This window comes from Gopherus flavomarginatus, chromosome 12 (genome assembly GCF_025201925.1).
Source record: "Gopherus flavomarginatus isolate rGopFla2 chromosome 12, rGopFla2.mat.asm, whole genome shotgun sequence".
In the NCBI taxonomy this organism is placed as follows: domain Eukaryota; kingdom Metazoa; phylum Chordata; order Testudines; family Testudinidae; genus Gopherus; species Gopherus flavomarginatus.
The window spans coordinates 47,720,571-47,744,055 of record NC_066628.1 but is presented as its reverse complement, the minus strand read 5'-3'; positions in this window follow the sequence as shown (position 1 = coordinate 47,744,055).

The window sequence follows — 23,485 nt, the reverse complement described above, 5'->3', positions numbered from 1 at the left end:
TGGTTGATAATAAAAAGAAAAAAACTTTTCAAACATTAAAAAAAAAAAGTTTGGGATTTGGTTTGGTTAGAATTTTGGGATAAAGTTCAGAATAGTTCTTATTTAATAATCCATCCACAATTATTATGGGAACAAAATGAGTTGGTCTTGTATGAGCCACAAACAACAAGTGAAATAGACTAATAACAGATCATCTAGTTTCACTGTCCAAGCTGGCAAAATGCTAATAAATAAGGAGATTTTCTCCACAAATGGGACTTAATTATTTGGCTCCCACTGACTTGCATCCAACAGCTCTCTGTGCCTTTGAAAATCTCCCCCTAAACCAAAAGCACAAATGATAAGAAGCAATGAGAATTTTATCATACTTGCAGTTTTAATAAGTTAAAGGATGGCTAATAACACAGGAGAAAGAAATGATTATTTTATTAAATATCTGATTTTTATCCTGACACTATCCTTTAAGTTAAATAAATGAAGAAAAAGGCTGAATTTGGACGTAGTATTATATTTGCAGCTTTACATGTATGTAGGAAAGATTGTGACTGTTTTAAATGATAATAAATCAGTCTGAATCCCAAAGCATATTTATTATAGTTGGAATTAACAATAATAAAATGAAAACCTTTCACAATATTCAGAGTGGAATTTAATGGAAATAAAATGAACCTCTACAGTTTGACTTTGTGCTTAATGCATTGTCATATTTTTGGACCCAAGACACTTCTAAAATTACGTTACTTGAAAAGTTGTAATAAGTGCATTAAAGTATAAATTAAAATTTTTTTGTTCTGGGCTTTCTACACCACCGGTGCTCTCACTTTACTACTCCTGCCCTTATATATATGATCACCATCTCCAGTTTCCAGCGTCAAGGCTGGGTAAAGCCAACTTCTGTTGGTTTCTTGGCTGTGGTATCTAGACCGCCAACCGCCCCATCTCTAGGGCCATTTTACAGGTGAGGAACTAAGGCACATTTCCATATGCTGAAAAGTATTTTGCAATTTTGCTAATAGTATAATCCTCCTCTTTTTTTTTCTTTTCTCCACCCACCCCATGCCAACATTTCTGAAAATCTTCTGTAAAAACTCCATGAAACAAATGACTTGCATTTCTCTAGTTCCTTCTACCCTCTCTAGTCTAATAGTCCAGTTCAGCAGATACTATTATAAATATTTTCCACTATCATTATCAACCATTTAAATTTCGAGAGTAATTATTTGGAGTGAGAACCTTACACAATGGAGCCAAACAGAGAATTAGTCCCAAATCCTTATCAAACTACCACCAGCTACTAAATGAAGTTCTTGTTTCATGAGAGACACAAGTTTGGTTGAAGTTAAAATCAAAGTTTGAGGTATCTAGAGAAGTTTGAGGGTTTCAGTTTTGATCATTTGGTAGTAGAACCCAATCCTGATGTCCAAACAGGTGATTATGATATCATCTGGGAAAGAAATAGCAACAATATGAAATATTGAAAAAGAAACGACCTATTTTGCATGCAAATGTCCATAAGAATTAAAAAATATATATATGTGGTTACTAAAAAACAGAAAACCTATGATAATGTAAACAGAATTACTTTCAATATGAATGTTTTCCATGTGGAAGTCAAAGGGTCTTTAGAAGATACATTGCAAATGGAAACATTTCACAACCTTATTCAAAACCAAACCTCTTTGATTTTCATTCTACTGCCATCATTTGTGAGATGCTGATACAGAGCTGCATAATGTAGAACTTCCAATCTGATGCTTTTATCCTAGGCCCGTGTGAGATATTTACAAAACACAAAATCCCAGGGTAGGTTTACTGAGAGATTCACTCAGGTTCACATTCAAGCCAATCTGGGCCAGGGTGTAGGTGAAACTGGGTCTCACCTTTGGTGGAAAATATGCATATGAATCATGGTGCCAATATTCAGTGATTTCAGCTCAGGTTTGCTCTGAGGTTTTAGGTTAATTCAAACCTGAAACTCAAAGCAGAACCCAGTATTGCCAACTGTTGTGAACCTGAACAGTATATAATATTTTTCTGGATCTCAAAGCACAAGGTTTCACTCAGCTCTACCTTCTTATTCTCTTTGTATGGATTTGAATAGAACTTATTTTTTTAAAAGTGCAACATTTGTTAACACTGACAATATGTATAGCCAATTAGGGAGAAAAAGAAAGGAGCATAAAAGAAAAAATAACAGACACATCCAACCCATTGATCTCTGGAGTCAAATTTGCTACAGGTTCAGGTCGGTTTATGGAGATGAAATGGTTCTGCATCTCCCAGAATGAGAAATGACGCAAAGAAAAATAAACAGCCTGGGAAAGGTAATGTTGGCAGAGCAGGGAGAGCTGAATGTGTTGAGATGATGTTTCTGCATCTTCCAGTCATCTTTTTTAACAGGAATCCCTTCCACATGCCCTACTCATTCCATTGTGAACCTACAACATAGTGTCAAAGACCCAGTAGTCTCCAAAACATTACTCATTCCTTTGTGGGTGTCATTTACCAGATATATTCAGTTGAATATATGTGGTTAACTTTTCTTCCATGAGTTGCCCTTGTGGAATATATGTCCTGCGCCAATGTGGCACTGGGCATCTCAGAAACATCTGCTGGAGGATTATTTTATCATGGGTTTCCAAAATGGAAAAATAGTGATACAGCAATCGTTTTTCTTCCTTTGAGCACATAATTAAACAGTGTCCATTAATCAATGTAAAGTTTACACACACACTTGGGCATCATTGGTCCAATACTTTACTTGTGTGTTTTGGCATTCCACCATAGATTTATATAGAACTACATGAAATTTCACTAGATCTGAATTTGGCCATAAGAGTTGAAAATGTTAATGCATCCATAGTGATAACTCACATATTCAGGAACCAATCATGTCAAGGATCTCATGTCATTTCTAAGAGTAACTGGTCTAACAAACTAGACATTTTGTCCTCAGCTGGTATGTCTATCCACAGAAGAATATTTCCATTGAAATAACTCAGAGGAAAAGCTGGAGGAGATGAGGAGAGGCAGTGTTGCTAGCACTAGTGATTTTATAACAAGTCTTGTGATAGTTGGTAGTTTTTCATAAAGCCCCAGATCCTGGAGCCATATGATTATGAGAGAGACTCAACTTTCTTTCTAGCTCTCATGGTTGTGCAGAAAAGCTTGAAATGTGAGTCTAAACTTCATAAACCAGAAGGCAAATAAAAATGTATTATTTTTAAAAATCTCATGATTACAATTATTATTTTGCATTTTGATTGGCTAAAAAATTCAATGAAGCTCATGATTTTGGGGCCTGACTTCTTAATTCTTGAATGCTTAGAGTTGACAATACCATGGAATACTCAGTCTCTCTTCATGTAACCCCATCACAACCCAAAGTCACTCTATTCTAGACTAAAAAAATTCGGGCTGTTGGTGATAGCTAGCCAGCAAATACAAACTGTTCAACGGATATATACAGCATCTGGTCCCCCATGCTTGACCTGTGGAAGACACAAAAGATCAAGCAAACTCTTTCCTGAGTTCCATGAAGGAATGAATGTAAAAATGCTTTGGAAGGAATAGTTCTTCCCATTCTGGCAGTGGTACTGAACAATGATGAAGGAACATTTGCTCCAACCTCTCCAGTTATTATGCAAGCAACTTCCATGCAATACCAGTATCATAATTACTCAGAACGAATCCTAGCCTAGCAAATATGATTATCTAACTCACACTATTTTCTGCACTGTGAAAATGCTGCTGTGTTTAGCAGAAAAATCTGTCAGACCATCTTTGCAGAATGATCTCTGTTAAATAATATGCTCTTGCAGTAGAGAATTGCTTACGGGTACTTTCCTTGATTATGAGGGCGATGGCACTCCCATATTCAGAGCTTCCCAAATTGCTGCCAAACTCGTCAGCATATGTACATCTCTGCCTTGCTGAAGAGTCTCTCTAGTCCTGTTTGGTGTGCAGCTATCTCCCGACTTGATGAGCCAGTCTCTTCTGTAACACAAGCCCCATGGCTAGGTATCAAAGTCAATGTCGCCCGTCCAGTTCAGTGGCATCATCTCCGCAAAAATCAGATTTCCCCCCCCCCCAAACAGCTCCTTCTCATGAATATGCTTTGTGCATCTGCATCTGGAAAGGAGTTTAGTCATTTATTTTTCCTCTCGGTAGACACATTTGTAGCTGTGGGTGGCCTCTCCTGTTTAAAATAAAGCTAGGAGAAGGCTTTGTTCTTTTCAGATCAAAAAATAGAACATCTGCTCTGTGCTGTAAAGACTACAAATGTAGCCAATTTTGATGTTGCTGCAAGGATCCCCTCCTTTCTCTCCTCAACTTTTTATTTTTTGAGAAGGGGTAGTGGGAATGTTAGCAGCAGCCACCACCACAACAAAAGAAATTTAAAAGCACTAAGTGAATTGATCCCTTCTGAGAAAGCATTTTGAACATGAAGGACCGACTTGCAGGAAAGCTTTACCTCTGCACTAGATGGTTGTTTCAAATGAAGGCAGGGATAAAAATGATCAGTGATCATCTGGTGGCAGTTTAGAGGCTTCTGTGAAAGAATTTGGATCGCCAGTCTTTTTCCTAGTTTTCTACCATTCGCATCACTTTGCGATTGAGAGGGAGACAGTTGCACTTGTGGCTAATCTCAGAAAAGAGACTATAGATGAATGGACATAAACAATGAAAACACCTCTTATCTCTGGAAGCAGACAGACTCACTGTTACAACAATTTCTGGGGAGCTTGCTTCAGTCTTTCAGTTCTCTGTTCTGGTGTAGCTTCTTTGCGGCCCTCATTCTCAGGAATTTTGGAAGCATGTTTACCTCCAGTTCCAAGTTATTTGTGGTACAGAATTTGTCCCACTTGTATTGGCTTCTAGCCCCATCTGAAGACACAAGAAAGAAGTAGAGCAATGGCAGGAATTTCTTCCTATGGCTCCTAACTTATGGTAAAGGATGCTGGCAACGTTGGAGGGATCCCACCAGAGCTAGTTCAGATCTCTGGCCAACAGCTCTTTCCAAACCAACAGCTACGTATATTATTCATGTGCAAAAGGACATTTCGGCAGAAAGCACTGGGCATGGGTGGCATGTAATGGAGGCCGGGGTGTGGAGTCCAGTGGCAGATTTAGGTTCCCCAGAATAATCTCCCCCCAGCACAGTCCTGAGGCTGGAGGAGCTCTCACTCTCTGCTGTGTCTCTGGGGCTGTAATTGGGGCACAGAGCTTTTCCGGTCTCTGGGCTGCAGCTGGGGGAGTGCTTGGGGGGGAAGGGGAGGAGTGAGGGTGGAAAAGGGGTGGGACCACAGGGAAGGAGCAGAATGGGGAAGGGGCCATGGGAAGAATGGCGGCAGAGTCATGTGGGGAAGAGGCAGAATGGGGCTGGGGTTGGGGACATGGGTGGGGCTGTGGGCAGAAAGGCTAGCCTCCCCAAGGGGAAGCTTCACCCACCGCCCATGGTATTGGGGATTAATTCATCTCACTAGTCCTTCAAACCAGGACACGTTGGCTTTTGCCTTCCCATTCATCATTTTATCCCACTTAATTTTACAATAAAATAACCCCTTTCTTGAGCTGAAAGTACTGCCCATTTGCACAATGCCCATACGTTTATAAGACATGCTACTGAGAACTGAACAAATGTAATAATCACATCACATGTATATTGACCCTTCCACCTACTATCATTTCTGATGGAAAGAATGATTCCTGGAGGAAGTTTCTGGTCCTATGTGCCACATCCTGCTAACCTGAAAATATGGTGTGTGGTGCCACTGTCCTTTGATTTACTCCCTATTCAGAATATCAGTGCTTAACCCAGCTCAGTACATCCAGCATAAAACCATTTTTCTGTCTGAAACTTGGGTAATTGGTGGTAATAGATGCTTAATTCTTGAGCTCCTCTAGCTGGAACAGGATTCTACTTTTAAAATGACATTTTACAGGCCATTAATCCATACCTTGGACTTGAGCCTTTAGCCGTTTGTCTCCCTAGTGACCGAGTTATTTACTGAGCATGAAGAATAGCTGTTTTTCACAGTCGTTTAAAAAAAGTTGTACATTTTTGAGGCATTATGGAGCATCATAGCAGCCTCCATGATATGCAACGGCTCGTATCCTTAATCTACCCTGAAAGATATACAGTGCATTTTAACACTGAATCATGCCAATGTAATAGAATGAACATTACGTAATGTCCTGAACAAGCCGTGTGTATTATTCTTAATATTCCTTGGCTACTTTCACTCTAGCGCCTGTATATGCTATAAATACCAAACAATTATAAAAGCTTCTTTGGGCTGTGACAACATTAGCAGAATATCTGTAAGAACCCCATTGACATGGCTCTGGCCATGAATGGCTCTGAAGCCAGTTCCATAATTGTCCTGGGGGAGGTGGGAATATGTAATTAACCTGCAGTACCAAATTTTCAACTTGGCCTAATAGATGGATAATTATTTCTTGCACATGCAGTTTATATCATTAGTATTTGGAAATGATGGATTCTGTCACTTGTGTGTATAAGATATAGCAATCATCAAATAGCATAATGGTTACGCATACAAATTTGCTCATGCATTGGTGGAGACCATCTTGGAAATGTGGCCTTTACTTACTATCTAAAAAATAAAGGTAACTAAACTTGAAAGAATTTAAAATATGAATTTCAAAAAGTCAGGGCTCAACTGTCAAAAAGAAGAAACTTTGAACTAGGGTTTCCAGTCCAACCTTGTTCATAACACAGGTATATTAAGAATTTCTTGTGAGTCTCAGAAGAGGGATCTAATGCTAAATGCACTGTGAAGTGGGTTATGGTCATAACTCAGAGCTTCTTTTATTGGTTCAGAATGTATCTTGGGCATTTTGATCTGCAAGTCTAGTTATGGGCAAAAACTTGGACTATATAACATCTTCTGACATGTTCTGACATGTTCCATATGCATCTCCTAGTCCCATCAGCTGGCATCCCCATACGAGTTTTCATGTTAGTTACCCTTGCACATTCAACATAGCTATGGGGAAATGCCCTGGACATCCCTTTTATCTCATGCATTGTCATCAAACAATACTGCAGGGTTACATTCTGATTTCCAAATCTTAGTTGCTGGTAATAATATGAAAAACAGAGAGACCTTTAATTGATTATCACCTCTCACCTTCCGGCTAGCACTGTGATTCATTGATTGATTAATTTTAAGAAAGAACTCTTTTCGAAGAATAGGGGGAACTAAATATATTGTATAGAATCATAAATACAGAGATGAAAAAGACCTGTTAAGTTTATATGATTCATTTAACTAGCAATGCAGGGTTGTTCCTCAGGACGGAATTTATGGACCAAGAATGAATATAGAGAATACTGACCAAAAATAAAATAAAATAAAAATCACTTTCCTGGTAATAATAATGATTTAATTTACTTAATTTGAACAGGATATTAAATTGGGGAGTAAGTGAATGATGGCTCAAAGGGACATTGGAATCACCAGACTAGACCAGAACAATGGTCCATCTAGTCCAATATCCAGTCTCCAGCAGTATGCTGGAGTAACAGATGCTTCAGAACAGCAACAGATGCTTCAGAAGAAGCTCAAGAAACTTGCACTGGGAAGATAAGAAATAACCTGCCTAAATGTTAAGTTTCTTCCTTATTCCCATTAATTAGAAGACAGCATTAATTTCATATTCCCTATGTTAACTCTCTCCACTTTTGATATTCCCTGAGGCTGCCTTCTGCATCTCAGCGTCTTTATCTTCAGGGTAACCACAGCATCTTTTGAATCAGTAGCAATGTGGTGAGAACAAACAGTCTGAACATAAGACCAAGCCATTCAAACAGTAGTAGTAATGCTTTGCCACTTATCCCAAGACAGTGGTGAATTAAAAAGCAGGGAATGATGGAAGAGAAGTCTCTCCAGAAAGATACTTTCAGCATAAGTTTCCATGGTTTCATTTGTGTTTTGGTTTAACAGGGAAGAACTCCATGGCAGTATGTTGTTTTAGTGGTTGGAGTATGACATATAATGAAAAACCATAAGTTCAAAGTATCTAGCTGTTTACTGGAATCCCACCACCCGAGAACTGGCAGTTGAGTGCAAGATTACTCATCTGTGTTAACTCTTTAGATAAACATTTTCCTGTTGAGTGTAAGGTTGGGCGGCACATTCCCTGACAAAACCCTGTGTTCAAAAATAAACAGAATGTATGTCTGAATTTTGAGTTTATTTTTAAAGATATATTTAGACAAGGGCAGCTCATCATGGCACGTTCATTCTCCCAATCAGCATGTTCTCCATCTGTGAGGAGATAGGACACCTGAAAAGATAAATGCTAAAGGAATACAGGCCTAAACTTTTAATAATGAATGTCAGCTACCTTGAGAGATGAGAATGGCACAACATAATATCATCCTATGGGAGACATGAGACTGGAAATAGTCATGTGACTCTGTGTCTGTGAGAATCTGGGAAGGAAAGAGAACTGGCAGGCCTCCTGAATTTGCCGCATTTTGATTTTTTGGCTTTGAAGTGGGAGAGCTATATAGTGCCATACAGGAAGAATCTCCTAGTACCCATACATCAAAATAAATCGCAATCAACTCCACTGGCATCAACTGAATGTTGCTGATGTAAAACTAGTGGAAATGAATCCAGAATCAGCCTAAGAGGTTGAGAAAAAATTCACAGGAAGATTCAGTGAAATAGGCTTTATTCCAGAAAAAAGGATGCACATTTATAAGTGAGAAGAATTTGAGATCTGACACAACATGTTTTTGGATTCCTCTCTACAGTTCTATCATGTAAGGCTGAGAGAGACTCAAAATCTGTAAAAAGCAATCCTACAAACCTGAAGCATGTTTTATGAAGGTAAATATATTGATGAGTTAGTTGGTTTGTTTTTTGAGGTGTGGGTGGAAATAATGATAAGTATGCCCAATATTTAGAGTATAAATCTAGAGCTAACACCAGCCTTGCATATAGTTAATGGTATTTCAATAGTGGAGAGTATTTCAAAATGGGGCTAAAGATGTCCTGTCTTGATCTTCATTTCACTGGAAACATTCACTCGAGTGAGGGCTGTTGATTTGAGTTGAGGGTTTGCAGGACCAGACTGTACATTTTAAAGCAACACATACACCAGGAGTGTTCCATACTTAAATGATTTTTTACTAAATAAATGATTAAAGAGCAATAAATTGAATGAATTTGTGTCATTCTGGCCTTTTTCCCATTTGGCTTCCATAACAATGCATCTATGGGAAACAATGACCAAATGATCTCAGTCTGTTCTTTCAGTCCCTTTGTGATAGGGTTTGAATGGTTATGGTAGCATGCTATCAAGTAACAGTCATTATCATCAACTCAGGTAAGTGCTGTCATTGCAGTGACAAGTACTAAAGGAAAAACCTTAGGGCTTGGCTACACTGGAGAGTTGCAGCGCTGGTGGTGGGTTTACAGCGCTGCAACTTAGTAACTGTCCACACCTGCTGGCTGTACCCCTGGTCTGCTTGGGGTGTAACGATTGCAGCGCTGGTGATGCAGCGCTGCTCATCAAGTGTGGCCACCAAAAGCACTGTTATTGGCCTCCAGGGTATTAGGAGGTATCCCAGAATGCCTGCTCACAACAACCCAGAAGAATGGCTGAACTCCGAGCTCCCCCCAGCTGCTTATCTAAAAAAACAAACACCGCTCCTGTTTACTCGATCGAGAGGAGGCAGGCAGGGGAATTGCTTTGGAAGGTTCACAGCTGTTTGCTTGAAGAGAGAAGTCACACGGCAGAGGGGGTGGGAGGAGTCCTTGTTGAGCAGCTGCTTATGTGGTCTGAAGGCTATTTAGGAGTGCATAATTTGCATTTAGTGAATAAGAGAGGGATGGGGGAAGGCTCAAACTTTTAAATTGATTGCAGGTTGGTGCTGTGTATCTTCCAGTCCTTAGAACTTGCAAGGCAGGGAGCTGACACAGTGTCACCTCCAAAAATCCATTCTCTCTGTCTCCCCTACTCTCCCTGTCACACTCCACCCCACCCCCCTCTTTTGAAAAGCACGTGGCAGCCACTTGAACGCTGGGATAGCTGCCCACAATGCACCACTCCCAACAGCGCTGCAAATGCTGCAAATGTGGCCACACTGCAGCGCTGGTAGCTGTCAGTGTGGCCACACGGCCACGCTTTCCCTACACAGCTGTATGAAGACAGCTGTAACTCCCTGCGCTGTACAACAGTACGTGTAGTCATACCCTTAGTACCTGTACTGGGCTTTGGGCCTTTAAAGCTCTGTACATCACCAAAGAAGCGATAATACCTATATCCTAATGCTCTGGGTGTTTTAGGAGCCCAAATCAGAATTTAAAAAAATGAGAGTAATGTAACTTCTGGTTTTAAGCATATTTCCTGCAAACCAGGAACATTAGCAAGCTGCCTATTCCTGATGGAAAGATGTTTCCCAAAGCACCTACTGTGGGCCCCTTTGAATCTGACCTTGCTACCTAAATTAATGTCTGACCCCATGGCAAATACCCTGGTCACTGAGAAAAGAAAGGAAACAAGTGAAGAAATGAAGTAGTCAAGGTCTCTAGAATGTGAGAGGTCATCTGGGCCAAATCCTCAGCTGGAGTGAATTACCAGAGCTCTGTTGCCTTTAATATAATTACTGCACACTGATTTCAGTAGTGTGTGATTGGGCCCTCATCCACTGTACTAAATAGACACCTACTGAATGGTATATGGATAGTCTGTATAAATGCCTCGTTAGCCCATCTCTCTGTATAGTACTTTGCTCTGACCACATACACAGCTGCTAACGATGGCCACTCTGATTACGCACAGGTTTTCATCCTGGTACATCCTACCAGGAAACCCATCATGGCTGCTACAGATATTTCAGTTTTTGAGACCAACAGAACTACATGGACAAGATTTTATCATCTTTCTGGTAATCTACACCCACCAGAATAAGAACAAATATATCCACTGACTTAAAGCCAGAACGAGTGTACTGACATGACCTAAAATGCCAATATTTCAACCAGCATTCCCAAAACTAACATTTTAAAATATGTTTATTAAGCTGAGTCCAGTAAGCCACCATGTCAAAAAAAGCATTCCCCAGGTTCTCCTAAAACAACTTTTTAAAAAATTAGGAATAACATCATTTTACAGGTTTGTTAGCTCTCTGGCAAGTGCCCCTGTTTAGAAATGGCTGGGCAGGTGTAAGAGGACCTTCCTTGACTTCTAAATCTGCCAGCAGAACAGTATTTCTCTTTCTGGAGGAGAATGTGCTGATAGAGAGTAGGTTGGACCTTGCCAAAATACAGCATGGTAATGCAATCGAATACCCCTGATGACTCATGCTCGGTTTAAGCCTCTTACCTTGGCTTACCAAAGTGTTCTGTAGCTGAATATATTAGTACGTGGAAAAGTTCTACTGCTCTCTTTGTTACACTGCAGGAGATTGGACTGGATGACCTCTCGCGATCCCTTCCAATTCTATGATTCTACTATTCTATGATTTAAGATTCTCTCCCCGCCTCCCAGTATAAGGGTTGGTAGCACTGGCCAAAATGAGTCGTCACATGGTCAGGTAGGAGCACACACCAGCACTAATGTATTTACTTATCTTCCTTTTGGATCACAGTGATAAGCAAGGGGAGGCTGGTCTGACCCTTTGCTCTCCCTCCCCACCCACCGCTGTGCTCCCTACTTATGCCCATCAGCTATCCAATCAACATTATCCAACCAATGACAGGTGTGTTATACTGTACTCCTGCAGTGACGTTAACCCTCAGATCTCTGCAGCCCTGAATCCTCTACCTTACAGTGGTGAGATGTATATAGACTTGCCCTTATGTCTACTTTCAACCCAAACCTTGAGCACCAGTATTAAATGCTGCTTCTCCAAAGGTAAGTAGCCAACTGTACCAAATGATTATGCTGTTTATTTTAAATTTGTGATTTGAGATCCATGGGGAGCTGGATTGACACTAACCCTCTTTTTATGCAGAAACTTGGGCTGATTTGAGACTTGATATTATTAAAATGACAAATGAAGATGAAGACTAGTACTTTCTCTAGAATAGTGGTCCCATTGATAGGGTGACTGGACTAAGAGTTAAGTAGCTGTGTTCTGCTCTTAGCTCTGCCACTCCACAGAACTCTGTGACCTCTTGGAAATCATTCCTCAGTTTCCCCGTCTATAAAAATTAACCCAATGACATTTACCTTCCTTTGTAATCTTACACAGTTTATAAGATTGGCATGGACGCAGGAAGGCTCACGTGGATGCAGACTGCTAAGGCTGTCTAGTCATGATTGATCTGTCATGTCTCTTTTTCAGTGCACAACTTGCGATACTTTAAAGAGGCCTGATTTTTCAGTATGTTCTGAAAAGCCTGGCCGGACATCACAAAACTGCTCAGCCTTGGCAATGTGGCTTTGCCATTTTCTTGCTCAATACTGATTGGCACGTAAGATGACAGTCACATCTACCTTTTCTGGACATTCCTGAACCACCCAGCTAGAGAAATTCGTACCTGACTGTAATTCATGGTATGCCTTACAGACTAGTTAGTCTATATTATGCTGACCTCCAGCTAGTGGGGAGATGGCAAGCAGGCCACTAAGGTGAAATAAGAATTTTCACATTGATTTAAAGCATAGAAGCTAGAGCCAGTACTTTATCAATTGCAGTGGAAACCAAGGATCATGCAACTCAGCATTATTAATCACTGTGGATTAGAACATTCAAGGCTTCCATTAATTTCCTTGTCCGATTCTGTTATCTTCTCAGATTTTCTTGTCATTTCTTTAAGACTTTCCTTGTAAATTTTGCATTTAAAGCTGTAAGAATGCCATTAAAAGATGGCAAGAGGCCTGTACTTTTCTTGTAATGAATTCTCAAGTTACACTGGATTTTCCTGTGCCAAACAAACTGAAGCCACACACAATTATCCATTGGCTGTACTGAGCAGACATTCTTTGGTAGGGCCTTCTCTTTTTAATGCAATGAGCCCAACACTTTGGTTAAGGATTCTGGATTTTGCACAGTTTTGTTATTTTATGTAAAAGTAAAAGATTAAGAACAACTACAAACACTCAGCATGATACAGCTACCAATAAAACACACTTATCCTCTTTCATTTACGCATGGGGAACTTTTGTTTTATCCTAGTAGGAAAGTTCACATCTTTGGGCCCTTTTCTTAAACACTTACCACCTGGTATAGGGCCAGATTCTATTGCTTTTTCTCATGTTGAGTATACTTGAACCCCAGGTGGCCCCACTGATTTCAAACTTGCCTAGTTGGTAACAACTCTGAGGGTGGTAGAACTTGACCTTAAGAGATAGATTATCCTTTTTTGCTGTAGCACAGAGTAAGGAACGACTCATCATCCAAAGACCCTTTCTCTGAGAGGCCCAATCCCTTCCTATTTCTCCTCTTACTTCTGTGGCAAACAGGAATATTCATCCTTTACCACTACTACCTCTCCACCCTCAGCTGTATTGGCTACAGTGTTGTGGGACTAGAGTCCAGACTCCACCAATTACCCTTACCTCTCTATCCACACCAACCCCAATTTCCCGCTTCCCCCCCGTGTTCAGTACAGATGAGAGGGCGCTGCAGTGGGTGAGAAGATGTTTTTTCTCACCTTCCTGGCCCTAAATTAATTAGGACCTGGTCTTGAAAAGTCTTACACAAGTAGTGCTAAAAACTGCATCTAGACCTAGTGATGTCACTAGGACTACTCCTATGAGTAAGCAATATCCAACATAGTATTGCTAACCCCAAGTGTTTAAAACTCATGAGTCAGGACCCCAAATAATACAAGCCTGGCTTAAAAATCATGAGACGTTACATAATAATATTTTCAGGAGGTTTTTCACTGGATTTGGAGCCTCTAGGGTCCACCAAGATCATGTTTTCAAGCTTTTCTCTGCAACTTACTCTAGAAACTTAGTCTTCTTTTTTAAAGAGAAGCTGAAACTCTCATGTAATCACCTGGTTCCACAAGCTGAGGCTTTAAGAAAAATATTCCATCTATTGAGACGGAAGTGCAAGAATTGACAACATTGCTGTAAGACTTGATACTGAGCCCACTGAAGTCAACAGTATAACAGATGCCAGGGAGATGAAATGACATAAGTAACCTTGGACCAACTTACGGAGTGGACGCATTGGTGGGAAAGAGTCTAAAACACTAAGTAAATTCAGGAGTCCATCACTGCACCTGACCATTTGATAGCAGATTCTGGACTAAGCTCAACAAGCTACTTTCTGTCTTGACCAGAGTTGTCACAACCATACACCATGTTGGCCTAGTTTCTTCCATACAACTGTGATGGTGGGGCAGCATTGCAGACAATAACTCATGTAGTGGAAAACTGCCTAAGCCAACATCTGCAGGATGGTGTACAATGCTTGTCCTCCCTTGATACAGAGCCTATCCTTTGGTTTCAGAACTTGGACATCAAGCTCTCATGTTGCCATACAAGAGAGAGAGGGGTCAGACCTAACACACATAAGGGTTTCATAATGCAGCCCTTAAATGGCTACAGTCTGACCAGGTAAAGTACTATATAAATGCCAAGTATTATTATTAATATTATTATTACCTTGTAACTATCGCACTGTTCCATTTTCTGGTTACATTGAGTGAGGAAAAACTGCATATTTTGTTATTTTGTTGTTAATTTGTGGTGTTGTTTCGCAAGTCAGTGGTTTATAATAAATATATATGGTGCCCTGAGGGAGTTTCTGTTTGGAAAACAGAATTCCTTATTCATCATTCATCTCACTTAGAATCGCTCAGCTTTGTTTTATACTCCAATAGCCAGGAACCTGAACCATTGAAAATTATTGAGCTGTTGGTGATATTTATTTTTCCCATAGAAATGGAGTCCAAAATTTGTCACAATGTGTTTTTTAGTTTGTTTGGGATCTTTTAATATACAGATACTCAGAGCATTGGCAGGATTCATTTATATAAATCTAAATAACTCAGTAAATATGCCTAATGTAGAGCAATCAAGCTACCAAGTAAAATGTATGACATGTCTGGATTGTATCACATGCATATCAAAGACAAGAATATGTCTATATAGCCTTTTTATGGAAAACGGTCGTGTGATGGCCACCATCCTTACCAGCACTAGGATTGAACTAGGGACATCCAAAGTTGAAAGCATGACTCATTGGAAATTGAGCTAGGTGAAGCTTTCCTCTGATGGAACTAGAACTTTTAGGGCCCCTTTTCCTGACATCAAGTGGCCAGAACTTCACCCTAGTCTATCTAGCTGAAAGATGATCTCCATTAGCATACTATCCGATTGCCTCACAACCTTTAATGTATTTATTCACAACACCTCCGTGAGATCGGAGATCATTGTGATTCATATTTTACATAGTGGGAACAGAAAGACTAACTGATTTGCCCAAGGTCGGTCACACAGGAAGTCTGTGACAGAATAGGTAATTGAACCCAGAAAGCATATATCCCACAATAGTACTGTAACTACGGTACCATCCTAGTCTTTCCATTGACTTTAATGGACATTGGATTGGGCCTCTAGTTCCATCGAGAATGTGGAACTACAGAGGCTATGGTGAAAACTGAAAATAACTGAACAACATTAATTGAGGCAGACGTATTTATAAAAGATGATCTTCCAGGTTGGAGAGGAATTCTAAGAGAGTAGAAGAAGAAAGAAATTGGCACTGTATTTTATTTTATACAAACAAGTTCACCCCTTCTCTAAATGTTGTATGTTCATTAAGGAGCAGAAAGTCATTGCAATGGGCTAAAACTATTAAAGAACCCCACCCTTTCAGTCTGAGAAATCACTACAATACATCATGGCTTTAATTTGTATCTGTACCATCATTTGTTTTAATCCGATGCCTTGTATGAGCTCCCTGTTTATATGACACTTTTTTTTCCTATCCATGAAGTGAGCACATAATATTTTACAGGTTGAGTTCCTTTGATAAATCCACCGCTAACCCTGATCTCTTTGAAATTCTTTTATTCTGCTCCCGAGGAGTCTATTAAAGAGCTCCCAGGCAGAACATGGACCTGGGCAGTAGGATATCTTTGTAATAAGCCTTAAATTGAAAGCTTTGCTCTGCTTCCCCACTGTGAGGGCCTGCTGAGACAGGCTTCTTTTAATATTGACTTAATAGGCCCTTCAAACCCAGTTAATTAAGTTCAGTATATCTAGACAGGCTTTCACTGCCTGCATGTGTCTTGGCAAATAGGTGAATATTCCTGTGACATTTATGATCAATATATGTCTATAGAAAGTGATTAAAAACATTGGTAAGCAAATTTGATCAGCTTTTATGGCTTTGATTGCTCCACATGTTTCTAATGGAGATCTTATTTGTATGGATATATGACAGCAGAAAGAAAGAAAGAAAGAAAGAAAGAAAGAAAGAAAGAAAGAAAGAGACTTGGAACTCACTTCATAAGTTCCTGCTAGGGCAGCATAAGGCTTATAATTGAAAATAGCATGGCCTTACAGTTACAAACCTGAGACTTGCAAAAGAATGCAGGCCTTAATATTGACATGTCATTAAAGCCATGGGCTGCTGTGGCTGTTAATCACGCAATTATACTCTAATTATCATCACTATGGCATCAAAAGGCCTCCCGTGGTCAAGAAAGGGTTGCAACCATTCACTTTGACAGGTGATCCCTTCCACAAACACAATGCCAACAATAGGCCTTGGTGGAGTTATCAGCATGACGTGGGTTGTATCAGAGTCTGGGACAAGGCCTGTTGGGGGTTTTCAGCAACCCTGACATAGTAGATCAAAGACAGGGAAACAGCTGATTCCAGACTGGCTGGTGTCTGCCTGGTGTTTCCTCTGTCAGAGGCAGATGTAGTACCATTTTATTGATTATTCATTCAGCGTTCATTCTAAAATGAAAGTCTTGGCCTTGGGGATTACTGCAGGGGGACTTTCATACTTTGAAGGCACTTACAACAGAGATATGGATAATCTGCTCCTTTCACTGACAACATCAGATGAACACTGGACAAAGGAAGCCTATGATTCTAGTGTGCTGGATCTAAAGCCCCGGAATGTAAAAAAAAATACCTTGTTGAATTTGGGAAAGTTTAGATCCAGAACTGATCTTTGCAGATCAGGCCCATCTGTGATGATAGGAATGTCTTTCAGAATTGAAAATTGTCATTAAAATGAAACTTTTTCCAGTAGCTTGGTGTTGTTTCGACTAAATCCTTGAGCCAGCAAGAAGTTTGATGAATGTTTTAAGGACGGTCTTCTGAGATGTTTTAAAGTTATTATTTAGTGTTAGCCATATAGATCAAGAATAAGGAATCAAAACACAAATGCTTATACAATTTTAGGTGATAGCATTATTTATCTCACAGATCATAAGAGTAAAAATTACAAAGCATCTTTCACCCACAAGATCTTTAGTGCACTTTATAAACTATATGTGGATCATTCCACTATGTAGCTAGAGAAAGTCTAGCTATATAGGAACTATTTCCTCCCCCCCGCTTTGAAAAAAAAGTCTTATAGCATGAGAGATGGAAGGCTTTCTTCACCAGCAATATTACAGTTTTCAGGAGAGGGAGTGAGGTATAAATTTTCTATATGATATCACAGGTGGAATATGGAGTGGGTAAAATGCAATTATTAAAGTTGGGTTTGAAAAATCCCCTCAAGATCAGACCAGAAGTTTATATTTAGACTTAGATATGAATCCAAATTTGGCTTTTCCATGGGTTTTAAATTTAAGCAAGATACCTGCTGCCCACTTAGTATTTAATCATTTCTTTTGGCCATATTTTGAAAATTGTTGTCCCTCCCTGGAATTCTTCCATGGAAGGACCACATGCCTGCATTAATTACTTACATATATTTCTTGATAGACTTAATGCCTCTATTGCCTGGTGCCAAAATAAAATACCCAGATGGTATGTCCATACTACAATAAAACATCTACAGCTGGCCCATGACAGCTGACTTGGGCACATGATCCTCAGGCTGAGGGGCTACAAAATTTCAGTGTCGATGTTTGGGCTCGAGACTGGGCTCTGGGACCCTTCACTATCACAGGGTCCCAGAGTCCAGGCTCCAACCTGAGCCTGGATATCTGCATTGCAATTTTATAGCCCCACAGCCAGAGGCCTGAGACTGCCAGTATGCTTATAGGGGGCAGCCAAGGGTGTTTTATTGAAATATAGACATATCTAGTAAGACAATATCTGTGACGAAATCTTCATTTTGTCAGGATGCTGGGGATGTGCAGCCTGCATTGAGCCAATTCTCTTGTAGAGCTTGCTTCTTTGCAGATGAATGAAGCTCATGTAAGACACCTAGGGAAATTGAGACTAAGGGCTTGTTTACAAAGGGAAATCCAAGAAATTGAATCTGAATTAACTAAAGGTGTGAATTTGAAGTGAATTAGTTAACCACATTAAATTCTCCTGTGGACATCATTAGTCAGAATTAAATTCAGTTTAGTTTAATTCATTTGGGAAGTGAACTGAAATAAACTGAATTAATGCCATTTTAATTCTGAATGAGGGTAAATGTGGTTTAACTACTTCACTTCAAATTCACACCTTTAGTTAAATTCAGATTCACTTTCTCCGATGTCCCCATGTAGACAAGCCTTAAACTGCTATTAGATCAAAATTAGTTGTCACTTTAATTTGCAGTGGAGCACTGTGCTCAATAACCTGACATTATAGGATGCTAGAGTAATACCATAATTCTGTCAGCCTTTACAGTATCAATTTATTTTCCTTAGTTTTAACATTGCATTGGGCTATGTAGGTATGCAGTGAGTCACCCTGTATCAATTCCCCTAATCCCCACAAAATGCTGATAATTTGTTCAGCTGTTCTTTTCTAACAGAGCAACAGAACAGATGCGTAAGCAGTGTGTGGGGTGGGGATGGGTAACAGTTTCAATTTGGGACCCAATCCAGAACCCAAACTCAAGGGATCCTTCTATATTAGAGCTGGCCAGGAATTTTCCAATGAAATGCTTTTTCCATCAGAAAATGCCAGTTTGTCAAAACCAAAACTGTTTCTAGGAAATGTTGGTTTTGATAAATCTCACAATTGGGAAAAAAAAAAGTTTTGAAATTGTCAAAATGGAACATTTGGATATTTTCAAAACAAAAGGACTTCCTTTTTTCTGTTCAAAATGACTTTTCATTTAGAAATTTTAGATAAAAAAGATAAAAAAAACTAGATCAAATTCGAAATTAAACAGTTCAATTTACTTGATCCTTCCCCCCCTCCTTTGAAATCTCAAAAATTCTTGTGGAATGGGAAAACCATTTGCAATGCAGCTTTAATCTGTATCCAGGGATTTGAGGCAAAACCTGCCCATAAAGCATTTGGATTTGAGGTTCCACTTTTGGACCCTTCTTTACGTCGGTATGATTGACAAAGAATAGGAAGAATTCTCTTAGTGTACAGGGACTCAGGAAATGCAGGTTCATGTCTTCACTCAGTCACAGATTCCCCTTTCTGAATATGGACAAGTCACTTAATCCATTCTGGACCTCAGTCCTCCATCTGTGAAATGAGAATATTGTCCTACATGTGAAATATTGTGTGCTGTGAGAATAAAATGCATTAATGACTGTGAGATGCCCAGAAACTACAAGGCTGAAGGCTATGTAAATGCTGGGATAGATGATGACTGACAATGTAAACTCTATGGGCCAGATCCTCAGCTATTGTAAACATACTTTGCTTCACAGGCTGTGCTGACTGACGTACACTAGCTGAGAATCTGCCCCAATACATTTATTCTACTCAGATTATGCATAATTATTCTTCCAGAGATTCAAGTAAACCTGTTGGAAAAGTGACAGCCGGGACACTGAAGAGAAGTTTGTAGCAGGTATCAAGCAAAAGAAGCTGATTGACAAAAAGGCACTTTCCAAATTTGGCAGCAAGTACTGCCCAGATTTTAGAACTCACTGGGCCCAAAACACTCATTGCTACTTTGCATGGGGGGGGTGTGTGTGAAATCCTGATCCCATTAAAGTAAATGGCAAAACTCTCATTGATTTCAGTGGGGCCAGGATTTCATCCATAATTACCTCATTTGCACGTACAACCAAGGTAATGGTGTGCACAAGGGGACAGTCAAATACCCATGCACAGTCATGGAAGCTGTGTAAAGTCTAATGACGAGAAGGCATATGTATGGTTACTTTAAGACATAAGGCTAAATCCTGAAGTTCATATTCAGTCAAAATACCTATAGACATCACTGAGTAAAGACTGATTAAGGACTCAGGATTTGGCCCTTAGTATCCCAGGATATTATAAGAAACAAATCTTGCTATGAGTATCCTTTAGTGTCACAGTCTGTCCTCCTTGTTAGCCACAGAAAATTCGGCTCCCAACTGCACAAAAATTGCAAAGCAATGAAAGGGTCTTGAAAACATATGTAATGTGCAGAGTTTTGATAACAGATCCCTGGTAGCTGTGGGATGAAATGTCCTTCAGCCTCTTTATTGTGATTTCCTTCAGTGAAAGGGACCACTCTGTTACTTGTTTAATAGACTTTTTATTTATCATCCTGATATTAATAATAATGGAGATATACCCATCTCCTAGAACTGGAAGGGACCCTGAAGGGTTATCGAGTCCAGCCCCCTGCCTTCACTAGCAGGACCAAGTACTGATTTTGCTCCAGCTCCCTAAGTGGCCCCCTCAAGGACTGAACTCACAACCCTGGGTTTAGCAGGCCAATACTGAAACCACTGAGCTATCCCTCTCACCCATTTAAAAAAATGGGTTCCTAGGGAAAAAACTGAGAATTAAATTCGCCTCTCAGTTACACTGGGCAAACACACTGACATCAATGGAGTTGTATCAGTGCGACTGAAAGGAGAATTTGTCACCAAATTAGGACTTTCCCTCGTGCCTATAAAAAGCTATACTTCAACTAGGATTGCCAACCCTCCAGGATTGTCCTGGAGTCTCCAGGAATTAAACATGATTTTTTAAAATTAAAGATTATGTCATGTGATGAAATCTCAGGGAATTTGTCCAGTCAAAGTTGGCAACCCTAACTTTAATAAATGCTTTACATAAGACACAGTGAGTCTTGTATTCATGCAGATGACCTTAATACAGGTCCTTCCAATTATCTTCTAACTGCAATGATGTATTCTTAATGGTGAAAAGCTCTAATGGTGTGCTGAGACCATGGTGTTCTGAAAGAAGGTTGATATGATACAGTCGCAGCCTATCATGATGACCAACACTCTTTCATTGCTTCCTTATGCTCCCCCTCTGCCTGCCTATCTGTAGCCCTCTGTTGTCTGGTGCTTGGATTGTAAACTCCCTGGAAGAGGGGCTATTTATTCTATGTTTGTACAGTGCCTAGCACAATCAGGTCCTGGGAGTCTATGGTGCTGCTGTAACAGAAATAATAAATAATAAAACATGAATAATATTAAATTGCACTGGGGCAAAGTAGAGTTTACACTGGTGCAGATTATTTTGGTGATTGGATTAAGTGTCATTAATGTAAACTCAGTTTTGTGCTGGTCCTTCAGGTCTACATTAGAATCATGTACCTGTGTATTTGCATTGAAGTAGCTATCTTGCTGTGAATTCCCTCAATGTAGACAGGGTCAGAGGTGTTAGAATTCACTTCAGCTCATCTAGTTTGGCATGTGTTAAAATCTGCAATGCCTTGTCTACACTTGAATTTTAGAATATGCTAGCTAATGCTTTCGAACAACACACCCTCACATTCTAGTGAAGACAAAGCCTGTTTGAGTGCTGAACTAAGCCTTAAAAACACACACACAAGGTAATGAACTGGAAGCACCAGAAGCAACAAAGAATACAGGCTGAATACACTGGAGTCAGAGCAAAACTCAGCTACAGACACTCTACTAGGTCCTAAGTGCCAAGAAGTCAGTGGTGCCACTGATGTAGTGAAAGGAGGGCCGGATGTAAGAACAAACCCTCGACTGAGAGCATGAGCAGAGGAAAAACTACTACGTGACTAGAGAATGACTAATTTAAGGCTGCACAGAACTTTGTGGCTTGGACACCTCACTGAACATTTCTTTCACAATCTGACATTTCTCACTCTGATTAATCCTTGTAAACCCTCGGCTCAGCTGACGTGGCAGAGCCCATCTGAACCCTTTGTTCAACTTTCTGAACATATTTCTTTTCTGCACAGAAAAAGAGGTATTCCCACCCCCACTCCATCCTTCATGCTAAAAGTCTGTTTTGTCAAATCCAAATTGAAACTCCAGGAGGTCTGGTGACTTGGAAATAATCCCTTGAAGGATTTGAAGCACTTGGATGTGTCGTGTGCATTGTAAGAGCCCAAGGATGTGATTCTTTCCCCCTCTGTTCTGCTGTGCGGTGGTGTTTCATAAGTGCTCAGCATTAAGTAAAAAAAATATATATATATTAGACAAACTCTGCAGTGTGTGTGGACAGCACAGTGTGGTGTGTTACCAGCTGAAAATATCTTCAATGAAGAGAACCAGTGATGTGCCCAGAGCAAAACCCAAACTGTAGATTCAAATGCCCTTGAACTGTGGAGTGATTTACATCTGGACATAGCTGTTCCGTTCCCCTATGACCTTCAGAAACCACACACACACACATACTGCCATCATCATCCTCCCCCCACCCCACCCCCAATTCTGAGTACCTCCAAGCGTGGAATGTTCAGATCCAGATGTGCAATATTCTACTTGGGCCTCTCTTTAAAGGAAACACCAAAAGAGGAACAGAATGAACAGAGGTTTCAAGATAGAAAAACACATTTTAAATGCAGTTTCTTGGAGTCTGCTCACCACATGTGTGAAAACTAAGAGTGGTACAGCAGAGTGGAACAGCTTGGAAAGTCAATTCCAATGATGCAGATACCAAGAGAAGGTATGGTTGCCATTGGCCACCTGGATATTTCTACTGACTCATTTCCTAACCTGTGTATCCAAATGGCCTGACGCAGACAAGACAATATTTGGGTTTCAACCAGTTAGGAAGGAAATTGGCCATTCATTCTAAGACACTGAAATTCTTGGGAGCAGAATCTTTGGGGCTCTCTAGGAAACAATACATATCATGGACACGGATTGGAAAGAAAAATTGCTAGCCTTTTTGATTGTGAAGAAAACCTTATGAGAGTGAACTGATGCAGTGATGTTTTGCTGAGTCTGCAGACAGACTGTTTAAAACAATCACTCACTGAGATGAACATGTACTCTAAGCAACGACTCATGTGCTTTTATTACAGCAACACTTTTCCTTTAACCCCAAAGACTTATGCCATATGCTTTCCTGGGCTCTGGAAAGCACCTACTACACTTTTTAGGGCTGTATTACTTATTATGATAAGTACTACACATTGTCATTGCAGTGATATGTTAACACTGAAGCCTAATGATAATGTTTGAAATGTCAACATCTTAGCAGAAACCTCCAGCTACTTGGGATTGTGTAAGAA